The 19,288-nt window shown below is 28.8% G+C and overlaps 1 non-coding gene across 1 annotated transcript; it reads left to right on the top strand.

The window, feature by feature from the left end:
- Window positions 1-6,751: 6,751 nt before the first annotated feature.
- On the top strand, window positions 6,752-6,824 carry TRNAV-CAC (transfer RNA valine (anticodon CAC)). Its single transcript has one exon. It is a non-coding gene; the product is annotated as a tRNA-Val (tRNA).
- Window positions 6,825-19,288: the final 12,464 nt, after the last annotated feature.

A 19,288-nucleotide genomic window follows, 5' to 3' on the forward strand; every position in this document is an offset into this window, starting at 1 on the left:
ATGAAATGTCCCTCCTCTCCAAGCGTGACATAATAAGCTAGTAATAATAATGACATGCATAATAGTGACATAATAATCTCTCCAAGCGTGTAGACAGTTCCTTTTTCTATAAAATAATATTTTTGAATATTTCAAAGTTATTCATTTATTACTTTTATGTTTGCTTAAATTGACGCATTATCAAGATTCTTTCTCAAAATCAGCAAGAAAAATTATGAAAAATGTTTTTTTTTATATATATCTCATAAATATGTGTAAATATCTCGATGTATTCTAAAATGTTAATTTCCATTGAACAAAACATAAATATTTCTAAGATTAATATTCTTTTTATGTCCGTCTCAGTTTTTTCCTGTTCCTTACACATATTGTTTCTTTACTTTCATTTGCTTTAATTGTTAAATCAGAAAATTTTAGTCAAAAAATTAACATCTAGCTGAAACAAAATAACATTAGAATAACATTTAGCTTAAACAAAAAATTTTCATTCTTAGAGATATAAAAGCTGAGTAAAAGAATCCTCTTTTTTGTTTATATATATATATATATATATNGCGGAGGGTATTGTAGAAAATAATTTTTTCTGTCAATAATTTGTTTGTCCCATGAAAATCTGTCATTTTCCTGGCTACTTTTATTTAGTGATTTATAACCAAAATAGATAGCGCCAGCAATCAATATCTTATGTTAATAGATTGATTAAAATACCATCCTTTCTGAACATGTCTTTTTTCATGAATAAAATACCAACTTTCTGGTTCAAAACCTATTTCAAAAAATTTTTCAAGGTGAGTAGGTTTTTATGTTGTCATTTTCCTGGCTTCTTGAAATCATTAATAATATAAACTACATAGATTTACCTGGGTTATTTCAAGAAATCCTGTTGTTTTCCACGGAATGTAAACATCTTAGGCTGAAATGTTAAATTAAAATTAAATGCTATATAATGGCAAATTGTCATTATCCTGGCTGTCATTTTCCTGACTTATGAATGCCAGGACATTGAAACAGTTACCAGAAAATTTTTTAAACAGTTGAATGTAAAGAGAGATAGCAAATATTAACCTAATACCAAGTTTATGTAAGATTGTAATATGCTTGAATGTAATCAAAGTTATTTTATTTTTATTTAATGATTGATTATTAAATACAATTTTATTCTGTACATATCAGCAACAAAAAATGTTTTGATTCTTTCTACAGTGGATAAAAAGAATTCATTTAAGCAATTTAAGGTCCATCTAACATAAAGGCTTAAGTTGAGTTGCTTACTATTAATTTAAAATGACTGTTTTTCAAACTTCTAAGCTAATATGTCATATTCCTGGCATTCAAAATTTGGTGAATTGCTATTTTTTTTTTCTTGAGCAAATGTCAATAAACTACACTGCTGTCTGTAATATAATAAATATTAATAAACGTAACTAAATTAATAAATGTGATATTAATAAATGTAACCAAATAAATGTACAAAAAAATTTAGATTATTTGGAGGACTTTAAATTTGAAGAAATTTTTTGTTCCGAATTGTCATGTTTCCTAAAAGAATCACCCATATATACATTATTGGACTTACGTATTTGCTGAAATCAAACTTGTTATGTGAGTAAAGTACATACATCGTATTTTTCTGAAGATTTGTCACTTTCATTCATCATGATTTTATAAACTTGGAATAAAAACCAATGTAAGTAATTATTCTCAATTTTGTATTAATTTACTATCATATTTACTTAGAATAATTTTCAGCTTTATATTTCTGAATTTGCATATCCTCCTCCTAAGACACCCTTCTTTAGCGAACATATTTCTCTGTCCCTAGGATGTCCAATTTACCAAACTGTCCCAATGGAACCAACTTTACAAAAATTCTCCTGAATAAGAATTACGAAAAAAAAATCAAAATATGTCAACTAGCTATTTTTGCTCGATTATTAGAAAATTAATGGAATACACGGATTTCCAAAACTACAACTATTTTTATGAATTCCAAAGTAAGTCCAAATGTTATGAGTCCAGCGTGTTATCCTTCACCAGATACCCAGTTAAATCGTGGGGCTAAAAACCACCCCCCTGTACGGCGCAGTGAGATATTTTTTGTGTCGAATCTGGGTAGTGAAAATCTGGCGAGGTATCCTGCAATTACCATGTACTTGATACATTCCAGGTATGAAATGAAATTAAAGTTTACAGAAAAAAAAATATAGAGAAAAATAAAATGTTAATAATATATATTATTATAAAAGAGCAATTTAGAACAGTAAGTATTTTGGAACTTTAAATTGAATTTACTTTATTTTGTAATAATTTTTATTTTCTCTGGTTGTTTGAATTTTGTGAAAATGATCCACAATATTTATTTTTTTTATGAGTCTAAATACCCAATAATATTTCCTTTTATTTTTAAATGTTTAACAAAGACTAGTTTAAACATTAAACCGCATAAGTTTTTTTTTTTTATTGATGCAAAATAAAATCAACTTGAATGCAAAACGCAATCGCCAGAAGAAAGCATAATTTTTGTCGTTTTAAAAAAAGCACAAAATGAAAAAAAAATTTAAAAATATTTAATAACTTAAATTAAATGTCCCTCCTCTCCAAGCGTGACATAATAAGCTAGTAATAATAATGACGTGCATAATAGTGACATAATAATCTCTCCAAGCGTGCAGACGGCTCCTTTTTCTATAAAATAATATTTTTAAATATTTCAAAGTTATTCAGTTATTCCTTTTATGTTTGCTTAAATTGACGCATCATCATGATTCTTTCTCAAAATCAGCAAGAAAAATTATAAAAATAGTTTTTTTTTTATATATATCTCAAAAATGTGTGTAAATATCTCGATGTATTGTAAAATTTTAATTTTTATTGAACGAAACGCAAATATTCTTAAGATTATTATTTTTTTCATGTCTTTATCAGTTTTTCCCTTTTCCTCACATATATTATTTATTTGCTTTTATTTGATTTAAGTGTTAAATCAGAAAACTTGAGTCGAAAAATTAACATTTAGCTTAAACAAAAAATTTTCATTCATGGAGATATAAAAGCTGAGTAAAAGAGTCATCTTTTTTGCTTTATATATATATATATATATATATATATATATATATTCATTTACTCTTTTCTTATTCTATGTTTAGATCTCAAGTATGAATGAGTCAACATTTTATAGTTTTCCCTTTACTAACTGTGAGAAACATACTTTTCCCTCGACCTATTTAATAGACCAATTGTAATTACTAAGGTTTCCCTTTTTCCTTAAAATTAAGCCTATTACCTGATTAAGATTTTCCCCAATTTTTATTCTAGAGCACTTCGATTTTGTGTCACTTGCATTCTCAATCTCTGATTATAATGGTTAAATAAAGTTTCATTTGCTATTTTTTAATCTTGTACCTATTTGCCCAGCTAGCCTGACTATATGTGTGTGTATATATGCAGATTGAAAAGTTAGTATTCCTTCGTTTCAGCTTAGTTTTATTCCCACAGCCTTATGAAATCTTAATGATGATAACTATGATGAAATCTTTCATTTAACAAAACTTAAACTTAAAACTTAAACTTCAACAAAATTTAAAACCTCAAAACAATGGAAATTGATTTTTTTAATTTCGAAAAAATTTAGATGTTTATCATAAGACCTTTCTCATTTTGGATATTGCTTTACTGAAAACAATTTTCTGGTCTTTTCTTTCAAATATGGTTGAAACTAATTTTCTATAAATTTTGGTTATAACAATTTAGAGCATTTTTATTCGAATAAACATAATAGCTTTCACAAAACTGTATTAATAAGAATATTCCAATAACTTAAAATAAGAATTTTATAACATTTAAGTACAAAACATATCTTTTAAACTTTTAAATTTCAAATGAGAGCAAATACTTACAGTTGATTCCTCTTTTCCTTTCGCGATTATTTCAATCCTGAAAATGCAAAATTTAATATGAAAATGAAAATGCTTTACAAATCTTATTAACTGTCTACTAATATTTCTTTCCATTTTAAAACAGATTCTTGACTCGCAAAGCTGATATGGCAGTATTTTGTGATGCAGCTACAAAAGTGTCGAGAAATCTTATTCTAGTATTTTTATTAATTCCAAAACATTGAGTTGCATTTTATATATTTAATTTTCAATGTTCATATCTCGAATAATCATACTTATACTTTTTAATATTTATAGTATGTATTCAGATTTATTAAGAATTTAATAATCGATGTTTGAATTGATCCCAACACTCTTTAGATTTTTTACAGCTCGTGAAAAATTCGTCTCAGTTTAAAAAGTTTTTCAAGTTTACCTTGACACACATGCGAATGTCTTGTACCATTTCTGAGAAACCCGAAATAACATAGCAATGATTTACGGCTCCTTAAAAAAGGAATTTTCTTATATATATTTTAATAACCTCCTCATAATTTTTTATTATAATTTATAATAACCAACTGTAAATTCTAACTTTGAAAAGGAAGTAAACCGCGCACTTCTAAGAATCGTTCTAAAAATAAAAGTTCTTTTTTTTCTGTTTATTTATTAAGTTTTTTTTTTTTTTTTGCGGTGTAGCATGTCCATATTGTCAAACAAACACGGATTTTTGGTTGATATTATCTTTCCGGACTTCTTCATCTCATTGTTTCGTTAGTTTCGCCATTTTGAATTTGCTACATTCTAGTTTTTTTGCTTTTATTGACATACAAATAAGTCGTCTGCTCTATGAAAGAAGATATTATCTTTTGATAGTGAAAGTTTTCCAAAAAGCTTTCGTTTTACTCAAATAAGTATTTAGATTTCTAAAGTAGATTTTTAAGTGTGATATTAAAGTGTGAAAGTTCCATGAACTCACAAAACGTTTATTGGTTAATTTTTGTCCTTATTTAACAGGGCAGCAAAAAAATAACAATACTATAAAATAATTATAATTTTATGTATAAAAATATCGTGTAAATAAACGAAATAATAGATAAAAAGGTCAGCATTAAGTTGATTTACTTCTCGAATAGCGTAAAATGCATATAAAATGCTTTCTGGAGTATTTTAACTATTTTAAATGTCTGAAGTAAAAGATCTCTTATTATTTTGCCTCTGTTAATAAAATATAATTAGTTTCTTTTTCATTATTTCAAAACTATTTAATATTTAAAAAGAAATTAATAATTCTAAACCATAAAAATATCTTTTAAGAACTTATCAAGTTGAAAAAAAATCAATATTGCATAGATGGGATTAAATTTTATCTTCAATTAAATTTTTGAAGGATAACAACTAAATCACTGAAAATTAAAGATAAAAATGTGTTAAAAAATGTTCCTGCTTTCTTTTTTATATTCCCGAATTAATGCGTTTTAGAAAATTCATTCAAAGATTTAGAATAAGTAATTAAGTGTGCTTCCTTCTCTAAAATAAATTTGTAAATGAATATAAATCGCGTTATTTATTGCTGATTGCCTCAAAAGTCAGTGGCAAATATATATTTTAGGTTACATACGGCAATCTCATTACATTTTTAAGTTCATAATTATGTAAGCAGAAATACATTTGCACACATAATTATGAACTTCCCAATGTTTTTATTTTTCCTTCGTATTATTTTGGGGACACATTGTTTTACAATAAATGCTTCATGTATAGTATTTTTTTTTTAAAAAGGGAAAAAAATATTTAATTAAGTAAATATTAGCTTTAAATGCACGCAAAATTCTAAAAGCAAAAGAGTTCCGTCTAAATACCTTCTTACATGGTGAAATATGCAAACAAATACCAAAAACAAAGAAAATAATTTATTTATCTTTACTTTTAACTGTGAATACTTTATTGACTTCAGAAACTCATTGTAAAAAACTGAATCATCGTGTTTCTTATATGTTTTAATTTTTAATTTAAAAATAAATAAATAAATTTAAAACAAAACATGACTCATCTTTTTCTTGCGAAACTTTATTTTGGTGAGAAAAATACAGATGGCGCTACTGTTTACATTTTCCCTTTATTCTCTTCATCTTGGCGAACAAAGAACACGGGGCGCGCTCAAAAGAGCAGAAAATCAGGGTCATGAATCGTGGTTGCCGGGAGAAAAGTGTTGCACCAAGCAGACTCCTCAATTCTGCTTTTAACATGTANCTTCAAATTATGACGATTTGAAGCTTAATTCCCATAAGCAAGAAAAAATTATTAATTCTTTAATCTGCATTGCTATATGTCAAATATTTATTTCAATAGCTATTATAGCAATTTCTAAAAACCGGATGAATGATTGGAAAATTGGGAAAAGACCCAAAACTTTCCTATTATTTATAATAATCATCATAATCTTTTTAAATCTTATTGTTAATATAAATTAAAATGTGTTTCCGAAAAGTTTGCTGCTGACAAAAATGAACTNAAAGGCCTCCTTAGGTATTCTTTGGCCAAGCTCTTCATATTATGACGATTTGAAGCTTAATTCCTACAAGCAAGAAAAAATTATTAATTCCTTAATCTGCATTGCTATATGTCAAATATTTATTTCAATAGCTAGTATAGCAATTTCTAAAAACTGGATGAATGATTGGAAAATTGGGAAAAGACCCAAAACTTTGCTATCATTTATAATAATCATCATAATCTTTTTAAATCTTATTGTTAATATAAATTAAAATGTGTTTCCGAAAAGTTTGCTGCTGACAAAAATGCACTTTTTCACAAAACATGGAGTCTCTTTTAAAAATTAGTTTATATAGTATAAAAGTCAACCTTCAGATATCGTTTCCGTAGTGTAGTGGTTATCACGTGCGCTTCACACGCGCAAGGTCCCCGGTTCGATCCCGGGCGGAAACAAGTATGATTTTTTTTTCACAATTCTTTTAAATAAAGATCGATTCTTTTCTTGTTGATTGAATATTTATTTTTAACATTACGTCATATTTAACTTCATCCTATCCAACATTTATTACAGATATTTATTATGAAGAAGTTAAATAACTAGTAAATTGGAAGTATTTAAATGGTGATAAAAAAAAAAAAAAAAGATTAGAAGTGTAATGTACCGGATTTCTAGGTAAAGAAAATTATTTCTTAATTTTTCACTTCATTATTTGTCACGTTTTTTTTTTTTAACATTTAATAGGTTTTCGTATGTTTGTTTTGTTTGAAACTAAAAAAGTACATGAAAATTTTATCATTGCTAGGTCAGGCTTAGCCTCCAGTAATCTGATTGAATGTTGAGCAACAAAGCGAAACTAAAAGAGTAATGTAAGACTCGATACTAATAAAAAAAAATGGAATCTAACAGGTTGTTCTTTTTTTATTCATAGTAATCTCTTCACTATATATGCATTGTTATATTTCTATGTAAGTGGCGATTAATGTTGTTGTTTTTGTCAGCCATTAAGGAAGAGAGGTGCGATTGTTTTTGTTTTCCAGTGACGCCATCTACGGCCAAGAATTTGACTTCTGCCACAGCCATACGTCACATCCGTTTTATAGGGTTGACCCATTCACACATCCATCCACAGATCATAATTTTAATCTGAACCAGAGAACGATCAATCTCCAATTCAGTACCCACAGAGGTTTAATTTGTTATGGAAACATGGAGGACTTGGCGAACCGACAGATTTAATGTGCACCAGTCATCATTTACTACATGGTGAGTCTTCGGTCAGCTGGATTCGAAGTTCCGTTCTCACGAACGTGAGTTCAGCGCCCTGCCAACCAGACTATCCTGGCCCTTAGCAGAGATTAATGAATCTAAGATACATACATATACCCTTTTGCTCAAGCAGAAATGTATCAAGGTGTAAAGTGTCTGGGAATGATGGGTGCCCTGGCGCAACAATCAATTAAAAAATAGACGAAATTGAGTATATATTCATAACTGCAAACTCTTAATATATTCGAATTCAGTTAAGTGTCAAATACTGAAATATTGTTGGAAAAAAAATATATTCATTAATTTTTTTTAATGTTATTCCTTTAAGAATAACCCTTTCCTGCAAGAATATTTTTTCAAGAATTTTTTTATGTTATTCCTGATTACAAATAAGAGATGGTAAAAATCTAATCCCCGTGATTTGAAGTAAAAGATGACTATCGATAAAATTTGAGAAATGAACGGGAATGTATAAAATTTGAGAATTTTAAGAAATGGATAAGAATGGATAGAATTTGAGAAATTTCAGAAATGGATAGGACAAATGCACGGCAGCTAGAAAAATTTGTCATCATCATCATTGCAGGGCGCATTTTGAATATGACCAAATTTTGAAGAAAATTTTTTTTCTTCTATTTTTTATTATTTTTATTATTTCAATATTTTTTATTATTATTATCATTTTTATTATTTTTATATTTTTTATTGTTTTTTTTCTATTATTCCTCAAAATAAATAAGATACAACCGGCCTTGAACAGCCGTCCTAATTCTGAATTTATGACTATCAATATTCTGACACCTTGTAATTTTGAATACAACTCAGAAAACAAGGGAACACTTACATCAAGTATTGGGACAAACTACCCTTCGTGGAGGACTTTTTTTGAACTCTCATCTGCGTTACAAGGAAGGAAAAAACATCAAAACCTTTCAAGGTTAGCCCGTCTGCCACTGAGGATATTTCAAATCAGCACTATTACTCAAATTATAAAATATCCCTCTAATGTTTTTTTATTACAAAACCCTTCCTTCAATTTTGAGACCCTTAACGGGCACTAAAATTTCAGAAGCCCGGGACTATATTCCAAGTAATCTAGTCCCCCCCCCCTCCAAGACCGCCCTTATAATCAATTTACCTTTATAAATTTTAATAAAAATGGCAAAAATAGTATTTTTCAAAAGTCTCAAAACCATTCCAAACAAATTCACGACTCATTCAACTAATCATTGAATATCATTTTATATAACAATTTCAATCAAGTTGAAAACCATTTCTAATCATATACAGCAGAAACATCCGCGTCGGTTATTTCGAAAATATGACAAGACCAGATATATTGCATGTCAATTACAAACGCAACAGAATTGATTCTTAGCAACCACGACTCCAACATTCTCTTATTTCATCAATCAGCAAATATATCCGTAACACCCTCAACTCTTCAACCTCCCTCTTCAAATATTCGTTCGATGAAAATGCTTCAACTTATTTTCCTTAATAACCCCATCTCTCTCTCTTCTCTGATAGTCCATACAACAGACTACTGTCTGGCGAAACAGATAGTTGAGGAATTCGAACGTTACCAAATACAAGGGGGATGGTTGCCACTAAAATAACGATGATTAAAAATGTCGCATGAAATTATACAAATCTAATATAAAATATATGGAATCATGTTACAATCCATGTTTTTAATGGGTTGAAATCTACGGTTATTTGTAATAATAACCATGAAAATCAGCTAAAGTGAATAATCTAACAGAATTTATCACACTTAAAGGTTAGTATTAATAATTACCAATGAAGTTTGGTTTGGTTTCAGCGCATTTGTTATTGTTGTTGTTATTAATCGCTGGTTATTATTAATAATACCCAAATTTAGCACTTTAAACGCAAGGTATACAGAATATATTTTACTGAACTAAATGCATTGAAATCAATTCATGAGCTGTTTTGAATTTTATGCCATTTATTAAAGCTGTATTTGTGAAACGATGTTAAAATTTATGAACTCGAAATTTCAGAAATTATCATGCATTAATTAATATGATTGCATATAGATAAAAAATATACAAATTAAACTTTGTAAAGCTATTATTTTAAATTAAACTTTAGTAAAGATCCCAGTATTCATTCATTTATGCATGCATCCATCCATCAATCCACCCACTCACTCATTTGTTATTTATTTATTTATTTATTTATTTCAAAGTTTAATTTTATTGAAATATAATAAAAATAAGGTTTTGTTTTTAATAAATATTGAAAAAAATTATGGTTAATAATTATTTAGCTTAAAAAGAAATCCTTCAAGAAAGAATTTTATCTAAGACAAAGTGAGTTAAAGGGTAAAGAGGGTGGGGATACTAATTGGCAACTGCTTATAAAATTGATATGTTTAAACAATTATAGAATTTCTTATAAATGGTTTATCTGGCTTGCAACTTTTAACGTATTAATAATTATTAATAGTTTTTATAAGCAAAATGACATCGAAATCTGTTTATTAAAGTATCAAGGAAAAATTAAATTTTGACAATCAAGGAAGACAATGCAATAATTCAAATGGCACATGACGACGAAATCTAATCCGGGTTTGATTCGGATTTTTTAAACAGTGTTACAAAATCAAAGAACTCGTTTACATAAAAATAAAAAAATAATAATGATAATCACTTCCTATTTCATAATTATTCTTTTACTTATGAAATTTGGATTATGAACACGATGTTTAGAAATAACTGCTCTCAATATATGTTTTTCAGTCCTTGTGAAGAAATAAGTAAAAAAAAAGTACATGCATTACAAATTTGAAAGAGTAAAAATGTGATTTTAAAAAGAACACTAATACAAATTTAAAGGAGGAAAGATATGATAAAAAAAAATCGTTTTGATTAACAAATGAAATTCGAAAAATCACCTTTGAACTCCTCACACTGTTCTGCAGCAATCTAACAGATATTGATGTTTTCAGTCCCGGCTTCCTCAATAATACTACTTAAATTTCAATAGCGTTGTGGACAGGGTGTTTCGACAATGGCGACTTTGTTCAAATAAAATGTTTCCCAGTAAAAAAGTCGAGTTTGTATGTATTATTTACTAGTAAATTTATATTTAATAATTGTAGTGGTAGTTACGTCGCCACGCTTTTTTGCTTTTTCCTCCACCTAAGCATTAATTTGTAATTCCTGATACATATGCTTTGTTTACTTCATATTTATCAAGGGTTCTAAAAATATACATACATTAAGATTGATTACTAAGATATACCCGAATAGTATTAGTAGAACACACTAAATATTGTTTAAATCAATCGAAAACTGTTATTGCTTACTCTTGGTCAAAAAATATTTAAATAAAATTTTCTTGACTAACCAGTTATAAAATTCTGTGTATTATTCCCACATTCCAGAACTCAATGGAAGCAATAGCGAAAGCTCGCCAATTCTCGATGCAGCTTTATGCCTCAACTACAATCAATTTCCAGTTATTCTCGATTAATTAAAGGGAAGGAGGCAAATTTATTACCAAGAATTGACGTTTCGAAAACAATGAGAGTGTTAATTCACGCGATGTGTTTGACATTGTGACAATGGCAGAGGGATTTTGGCAGTTTTGATTGAAGGTATCTATGAGTGAGATCTTCCACACCCCTTTGAATAGAATGATTACGCATGCATTAATTCTTATACTAGCTTGGATTGCTAATAAAGATAAATAAAATGTATGTGTTATAATAATTTTGGGAAACATTAATCGATATTAATTAATGAATTTTCGATGGCTTCACGTTACTGTTTATCTCATTGAATATTATGTTTTCAAATTATTTTACTTCGTAACATTGTATAATTTTTTGTACAGTAACAAATTGGAAATGGAAAAAAAAAAAAAAAAAAAAAAAAAAAAAAAACAGCCATTGGTAATATTTTAATACATTTCCAGAACTAAAATTGAAATTATTTCTCTGAACATCCAGGTGTCGCTAACTTTGATATAATATGGGCTAAAAACCCAGAATTAGTACAAAATTCAGATCTAGTAATAATAGAGCAATATATAAATGGAGATGCTTATTTATTAATACGAATTTTTTTTCATTAGTGTAGATACTTCTTTTGGAATTAACATTCTATTTCTGAACCACCATTTCCAATAATTCTTCGATATAATATGGGTTAATAATTCCGATGAGTAATAAATAAAGGTAGATCAATATATATTTATGGTAGGTACTTTATTTACGTCGCACTAGAGCAGCATAATGGGTTATTTGCGACGGTCTGGGAAACGGATGATCATAGCAATTTTGGTCCTCTGCAAAGGGGAGGGCTCTCCTACTTTGGTAGCCCGGTCAAAGGTATTGGTCCTCGTTAAACTGTTCTACCGTAGAGTGCTCGACTTCTCGCGCAGGTCCTACGCAGGCTCAGATCAAAGTGGTTACCCACCAGCAATCAGATCAAAGTGGTTACCCACCAGCAATATGTATATGGAGATGCATATTTATTAATTACTATAATTTCTTTCATCACTATAGATACTTTTTTTGGAATTCATGTTATTTCTTTTTTTCCTTTACATCAGAATGATGTGATATAATATCGGTTAATAACCCTGAATTAGTAAAAAATTCTTATCTAGTAGTAAATTAAGTTAGATCAATATGTAGATGGAGATGCATACTTATTAATCACGATAATTTCTTTCATCACTATAGATACTTTTTTTTTGGAATTAACATGTTATTTCTTTTCTTCCTTTACATCAGAATGATGTGATATAATATCGGTTAATAACCTTAAAAAATTCCGATCTAGTAATAAATAGAGTTAGATCAATATGTAGATGGAGATGCATATTTATTAATCATGTAATTTCCTTCATTACTACAGATGCTCTTTTTGGAATTAACATGTTATTTGTTTTTTCCCTTGCATCAGAATGATGTGATATAATATCGGTTAATAACCTTAAAAAATTCCGATCTAGTAATAAATAAAGTTAGATCAATATGTAGATGGAGATGCATATTTATTAATCATGTAATTTCCTTCATTACTACGGATGCTCTTTTTGGAATTAACATGTTATTTCTTTTTTTCCCTTGCATCAGAATGATGTGATATAATATCGGTTACTAACCTAAAAAAATTCCGATCTAGTAATAAATCAAGTTAGATCAATATGTAGATGGAGATGCATATTTATTAATCATGTAATTTCTTTTATTACTACAGATCTTTTTTTTTTTTTTAGAATTAACGTATTATTTTTTTTTCTTTCCTTACCTGAATTCCTAATCAAGAAATCTGTTTTAATAAACGTAGAAAAAGATTTTGCATTATTAATTTATAAATCAGATATTTGACTGTTATTCAAAAGAAAAAGACGAGAATTATCATGAGTTTATCTAGAATATCGCATGCAATACAGCAGTTTGCAAACGAGAAATCAGATCTCTAGTGCAATCATGAAGATTTATTGAATTCCCTCGGGTCATATAAAGTTTTGAATTTATAATACAATATAAATGTTATTGTTATAATATTTATTTAAAATATCTGAAGACTTCCCACCCTATTTGATGATCTGCCCACCGACCTCTGTTATTGTTTTTCTTCCATTGTCTGCTCATGATAGTTTTTTTTTTTCTTCAGGCGATATTTTTTGAAAAAGCAAAGGTTATTTTGTTAATGAAATATATCAACTGTCCCCAAATGATGTTCCGCGGAACCAGAGGGTTCCGTGTAAGGGTCGTAGGGGATTCACATGCTTGTACTTTTTGTTAATCAGTGATGAGTTTTGAAACCTCTGATTATATTTAGATACAATCTATAATTTTATAATGTATTTTCTCTTTCGGTTGCTTCAATGAAATTATTTCAATTGAAGAATCTCAATGAAAAGAAAATATAATATTTCCAGCAACAGTATATTTAGATTTGAATTGGTTTCACAATCCATGATAACATCTGTTAGATTCGATTTTTGATTTCGATTTTTATGACATTATTATTGTTTACTATTGTACCTAAATATTTAATTTGATCTACTAGTTTAAACTGATATTCATTAATTTTTAGTGGTTGCAGATTTTGAATTCTGTTTGTTATTGCTATTAACTTAGTTATTTCATCCTTTGTTTTTTGCTGCTGCCTAGAGTGCACAGAAAGCCTCTACTATTGCTGCTCTAATTCTTTCCGCGATATCGATATTCCCCGATATCAAATTCTAACAATTGTACGGATTTAACAGAAATTGTGTTCTGCGTTTGTATACCAGAGTCTCTATCTACCCTCTCTAAGAATATGTTTTTTTTTATCTCGCTTGAATAAGTGTAAAATATTTTTTAAAATTTAGATATTGTTAAGGTTTAGTAAACAAGCAATCCCAAGAAACAGAAGTGGTATTACTTGACTAAAAACTTAACTCGCTTCGAAGTTTTTAATCAAGTAATGTTCAGGTTTTTATTTAACAGCATCTAATCTCTCTCTTAATTTTTTTTTTCATTTTTTTTCTTGTTACTTTCGACATCAAATAAATCGTGTGCTTATAAATCGAAGATCTCGAGAGAGAAAAAAATATTTCCCTACTACAGTCTACAATTAATCATAATTAAAAGAAATAAATAAGAAAAATTCTCAAAAAAGTTGATTAAAATTACTATAACTTTCTAACAGATTGGAAGTTCGAAAAAAATCTGGGGCAAAATTGATAAATAAAAATTGTCCTTTCAACATGTTAAATTTCAACTCTTTAGGCGTATTTCTACACGCCGCATATAGCACCCGTATAGTATTTTTATTATGAGATAAATAGTTAAAACTTTTCCACCTTGTAATCAAAAGTTAATTTTTATTTTTATTTTATTGCACTCCTTGTACATTTTTCTACACTCTTTCGTAATTGCAAACTTTTACAATTTTTGCGAGACAAAATGTATCGCTTGGATTGACACCCAAAACAGCGGCGAATTCGAGTGTGTATTTTCATTTTATAAACGTGTGTTAGCGTCTTTTTTTTTTTCGTTGTTTTTGCTTGTAAACAACATATAATTTACAAATAAATATAGCATACAAAATGCACCTAGATAAAATTAGAAATTTATAAATATAGCATATGTAAGCAAAATACGCCAAGATAAAATTATAAATTAATAAATATAGCACATGTAAATAAAATGCACCCAGATAAAATTGTAAAATAAAAAATATAGCATATGTAAATAAAATACACCTAGATAAAATTATAAAATAAAAAATATAGCATATGTAAATAAAATACACCTAGATAAAATTTGAATTTAATAAATACAGCATATGTAAATAAAATACACCTAGATAAAATTAGAAATTGATAAATATAGCATATGTAAATAAAATACACCAAGATAAAATTAGAAATTATCAGGAAAAAAAACTTTATTTGAGAACTTTTTACTTCACGCCCATCAACGCATTGTATTTCTAAATTTTACAGTAAACAAGTAACTATGAAACAAAAATAATTACCCCATGTGAAAGATCATCAAAGTATTTATATTCTCTCAAAATTTAATCTGCTTGGCTAGCTTATCTGGCTTTTCGCCAATATACTTCATAAATCCCAAGCCAAGTAATAACCCTACTTTTTGATCTTGTTTGCCCCAGAGCTTCGCATTACTAGCATAAAGCTCAAAGTCGAATCTTTTAACGATATCTCCTATCATAAAATACTCCTGACAGAGCAATTTAATACACCATAATGGCCCTATTCGTTTTTGGATTCCACCACCATTTCTTTATTCTTAAGAAACAATACTAAACCAACAGAATAATGACTTGCATTCTTTAAACGATTTCCTGCTTATTTCGCGAAAATTGTTGGAATATTTCATTTGCTTAAGTTTCTTTCAGATTAATAAGAAATAAAATGATTTTAGTCAGGTTTTTCTACTGAAAAATAGGTGTATTCTATTGTGAAATAATTTCTAGCATACATAAGCAATGTAAATCTTCACTGTTAGAAATTTCTCAGTAAAAATAGTATAAGGGCGATTTATTTAATTGTTATTTAACCATATTCAACAAAAAGAGTCAAATAACCATAAAAAAGAGGATATTCAAACTGTTAAGCGTGAGAAGAAACATTTAGTGATTGTTTTTACCAAACTGTTGTTGTTGTTGACCTCTATGTTGTTGACGTATGCCTGTTTAGGCAGAGGGGTGTGATTGTTCTTGTTTTCCAGTGGCGCCATCTATGGCCAAGAATTCGACTTCTGCCACACTATACGTCACGCCCATTTATAGGACGAACTCATTCATACATCCAATCATTCATCCACTGATCGTAATTTTGTCCTGAATCAGAGAACGATCGATCTCCAATCCAGTACAGCCAGAGGTATTGATTTGTTATGGGAACGTGGAGGACTTTTACGACTCGATAGATTTAACGTGCATCAGTCACTTTACTACACGGGGAGTCTTCGGCCGGCGGGGTTCGAACCCACGAAGTGTCGGACATGGGCCCAGCGCCCTACCGACCAGACTATCCCGGCCTCACTAAACGATTTAACAACCAGAATTCTATCCGCGGCAATCCACCTTATGAAGTCATTTTGTTCTGAACAGCTGGGCACTGGCTGTAGCGAAGAGGGCTGATTGGTCAATCTCATGCCCGGCTAAACAGAAGTTCGAATCCCAAAATTGACACCACGATATTTCTTCCATTCCTTCACTACATGAAGAATTTCCAGCATCCTGCACTCTTCAATCTGTGATCTTAGACTATTATAATACAAAAACTATCAGTCAGGTACAAATGGCGCCGCACCTACAGAACTCCAACGTCAGTTTATGGTTTAGAAACTATGCTAGTTTTAAATGGTTACAAAACCGTATAGTTTTGTATTTACGGTTTTTAGACCGTGCATGCTGTAAATGATTTCGAAACTGTATAAGTCAAGAAATGTTTCTAACCACTTTAATTAAAGTTTATATAAACTTTATAACTTTAATATATAGTAATTAATAGTTTATAATTATAATATATAAACTTTAATTAAAGTTTATGATTTAATCTAATTAACCGTAAGGTTAATCGAGTGCACAGAATACTGCCCACTATTTCACCTTAATTTCAGAATGAACAGTGTCATAGATGAAATATCGATTTTTCAGTTTTTTAAACACTGTATGATACTCTCATAAAATTGCACCTCGTAAAATTACTCTTTTTATTTATAGTGGATCACATATGCTTAGATACGTTTTCTTAGTTTCGAACTCAAGACGTCCTTCCACCTTTAATTGCAACAATTTATTTTACGTTTCTAGGAAAAAGTCTTGTTTTTTAAATCTTGGGGCTAACTAACTTATATAGTTGATATCTATTAAGTATTAGTGGCTAATGAAATAAAATAAATCAAATTTACTCTTTATACATTATTTTATGTACATTTGCTTTCTCAATTGTTTTTGTTTCAATTGAGGAAATAGCATCACACGAGTTAACATAAATGGTGTAGGATCCCAAAAAATTGAAGGAATAAAAAAATATTTTTGTTTCTGAAATAATTTTTTTTACTATGTTATTTACGCTCATGTTCAAAAATTAAGGATAATGCCTGCCGTTAAATAAAGGTTCAGAAACAAAACAAACGTGACTTATTCATAAAGTGACTTAAACAAAAGATAAAGAACAAGAAAGATGGTGTATGTATGCTACCATTCACAAAAACTACGATTTTTAGTTTTTATGAATTTTAGATTTTTTTTTTTTTTTTTTTTTTTAATTTTTTNTTTTTTTTTTTTTTTTTTTACCTGGAGCAATTTTAAAAAATAGCTCCTTTGCAAACACTAAATATTACATAGTTGGTATAATAGTTAATACATTGTGATGCTGAATATCAATGAACAGATGTTATCGAAAACTACTCCTCTCAGCAAGCAATGCTTTCCTGTACACATGCATAAGGTGAGTGACGGGCTGCTATTTAATAATCATTTATTAAATATAATTATTGACAATTAATTTTTGCATGAAAGTAACTTTGGATAAACATGTTTATAATAGGACGTAAACATTTTTTGGCTCGCTTAGAAAGTTGAGTAGGAAGGAAATCTGCAAAAAATGAAAATGATATTAAGGGATCACACTTTAGAGTCCCTATTTTCCAGATTGCGGTTTTCCCCTCCCCCCTATTTTAAGGGTCAGGAATCCAATTCTGTTGGTAAAAAAGTATGTTGGTTCAGAGACAGTACATTTTTGTGTCTGATTTCGTAACTTAAAATATCGTCTGCTCTAACTAATTATCATATTTGAGATCACTCCAGGTGATCTAATGATTCCAGGTGAGAATCCCTATTCATTAACTCAACAAGAACTAGCCTCAAACTCATGAATCGCCACTAGACACACAAGTAGTGTCAATCGCTAAAAATAGACGAATCAAGCAACATTTTTTGGTGTTCGAACCAAGGGCTCTTGTGTTGAAAGCGAAAACTAAAAAAATACAATTCCTTTATACCCCCAAAAAAATAGACGACTCATCGGTCTTCTATCGCAAGATATCGACATACAATCTAAAATCTGTTGTCACTTTTTGTCGAACAAAATCGTTCTAAAAAAAGAAGGAGAAAAAAAACAGCACGAGTTCTAATGAAATCCACCATAACAACCCTCGTATTATCGGCTTTTAAGCCTTTCCTCATCTAATTTTAAAGTTGGCTACACTTCGTCGAACAATAAAGTTTAAACTACTTTTAAAAATAACCTTGAGTTTGTCAGTCACCTTAACACTTTTGAAAAAAAAAATGTCTCCGTGATTTATAGAGAGTACGATTATCTTCCAGTAATGGACTGGACCATTAATTTTAAGCCCCCCATCATTCAGTCTGATCACTTTCAAACTTATTGTGCTGACGAGGGCCCTGAGAATTAAACTAGCTGACAGTTACAGTTATAAGAAGAGCTGAGAAAGTGATAAGTTTTAAAAGAGGATAAATGGTCGTGTCGCTTGCCTTGATAAATGATAACTTATCCTGTTTATCTGCCTAAAACACTCCCTTGAGGATAAGACTACTCGTAAATAAGGGAGACGAGTAGTCCTGATATGAAATCTATTTGAAATCATTACAATCAATTATAGAAAGAAATGGAAATTCTAGCATCTTTTAGATTAATAAGTTAGACTTTTTCTTTAAAATGGTGAATAGTTTTTCTTTTTGATTCATTGTACAATGAACGTTGAGATTTTAACATTGTCCTTAATAATGTTTATAAATTATTTTTCTTCCAGATTTCATTTGTATATTTTTAGAATTTTTCATCATTTATGTTACTCTGAAATACTCCGAATCAAAAATCTTTCTTCTTATTGGGAATATTAGATTAACTTTATTTCTTTTTTAAACTAATGATAAATTTATGGAAATAAAAGAACTTTTGGTTTATCAAAAGTTCTTTTAATGCTATTTGAGACAACTATTATTAATGGTTATAAAATTTTTTCTTCCAGATTTCATTTAGTAAATTCTTGGAATTTTTCATCGTTTATGTTACTCCAAAATGTACCGAAACGAAAATTTTCTTATTATTGGCAATATTAGATTAATTTTATTTCCCAAACTAATTATAAATTTATGGAAATAAAAGAACTTTTAGT

Source organism: Parasteatoda tepidariorum, chromosome 8 (genome assembly GCF_043381705.1).
Source record: "Parasteatoda tepidariorum isolate YZ-2023 chromosome 8, CAS_Ptep_4.0, whole genome shotgun sequence".
Taxonomy (NCBI): domain Eukaryota; kingdom Metazoa; phylum Arthropoda; class Arachnida; order Araneae; family Theridiidae; genus Parasteatoda; species Parasteatoda tepidariorum.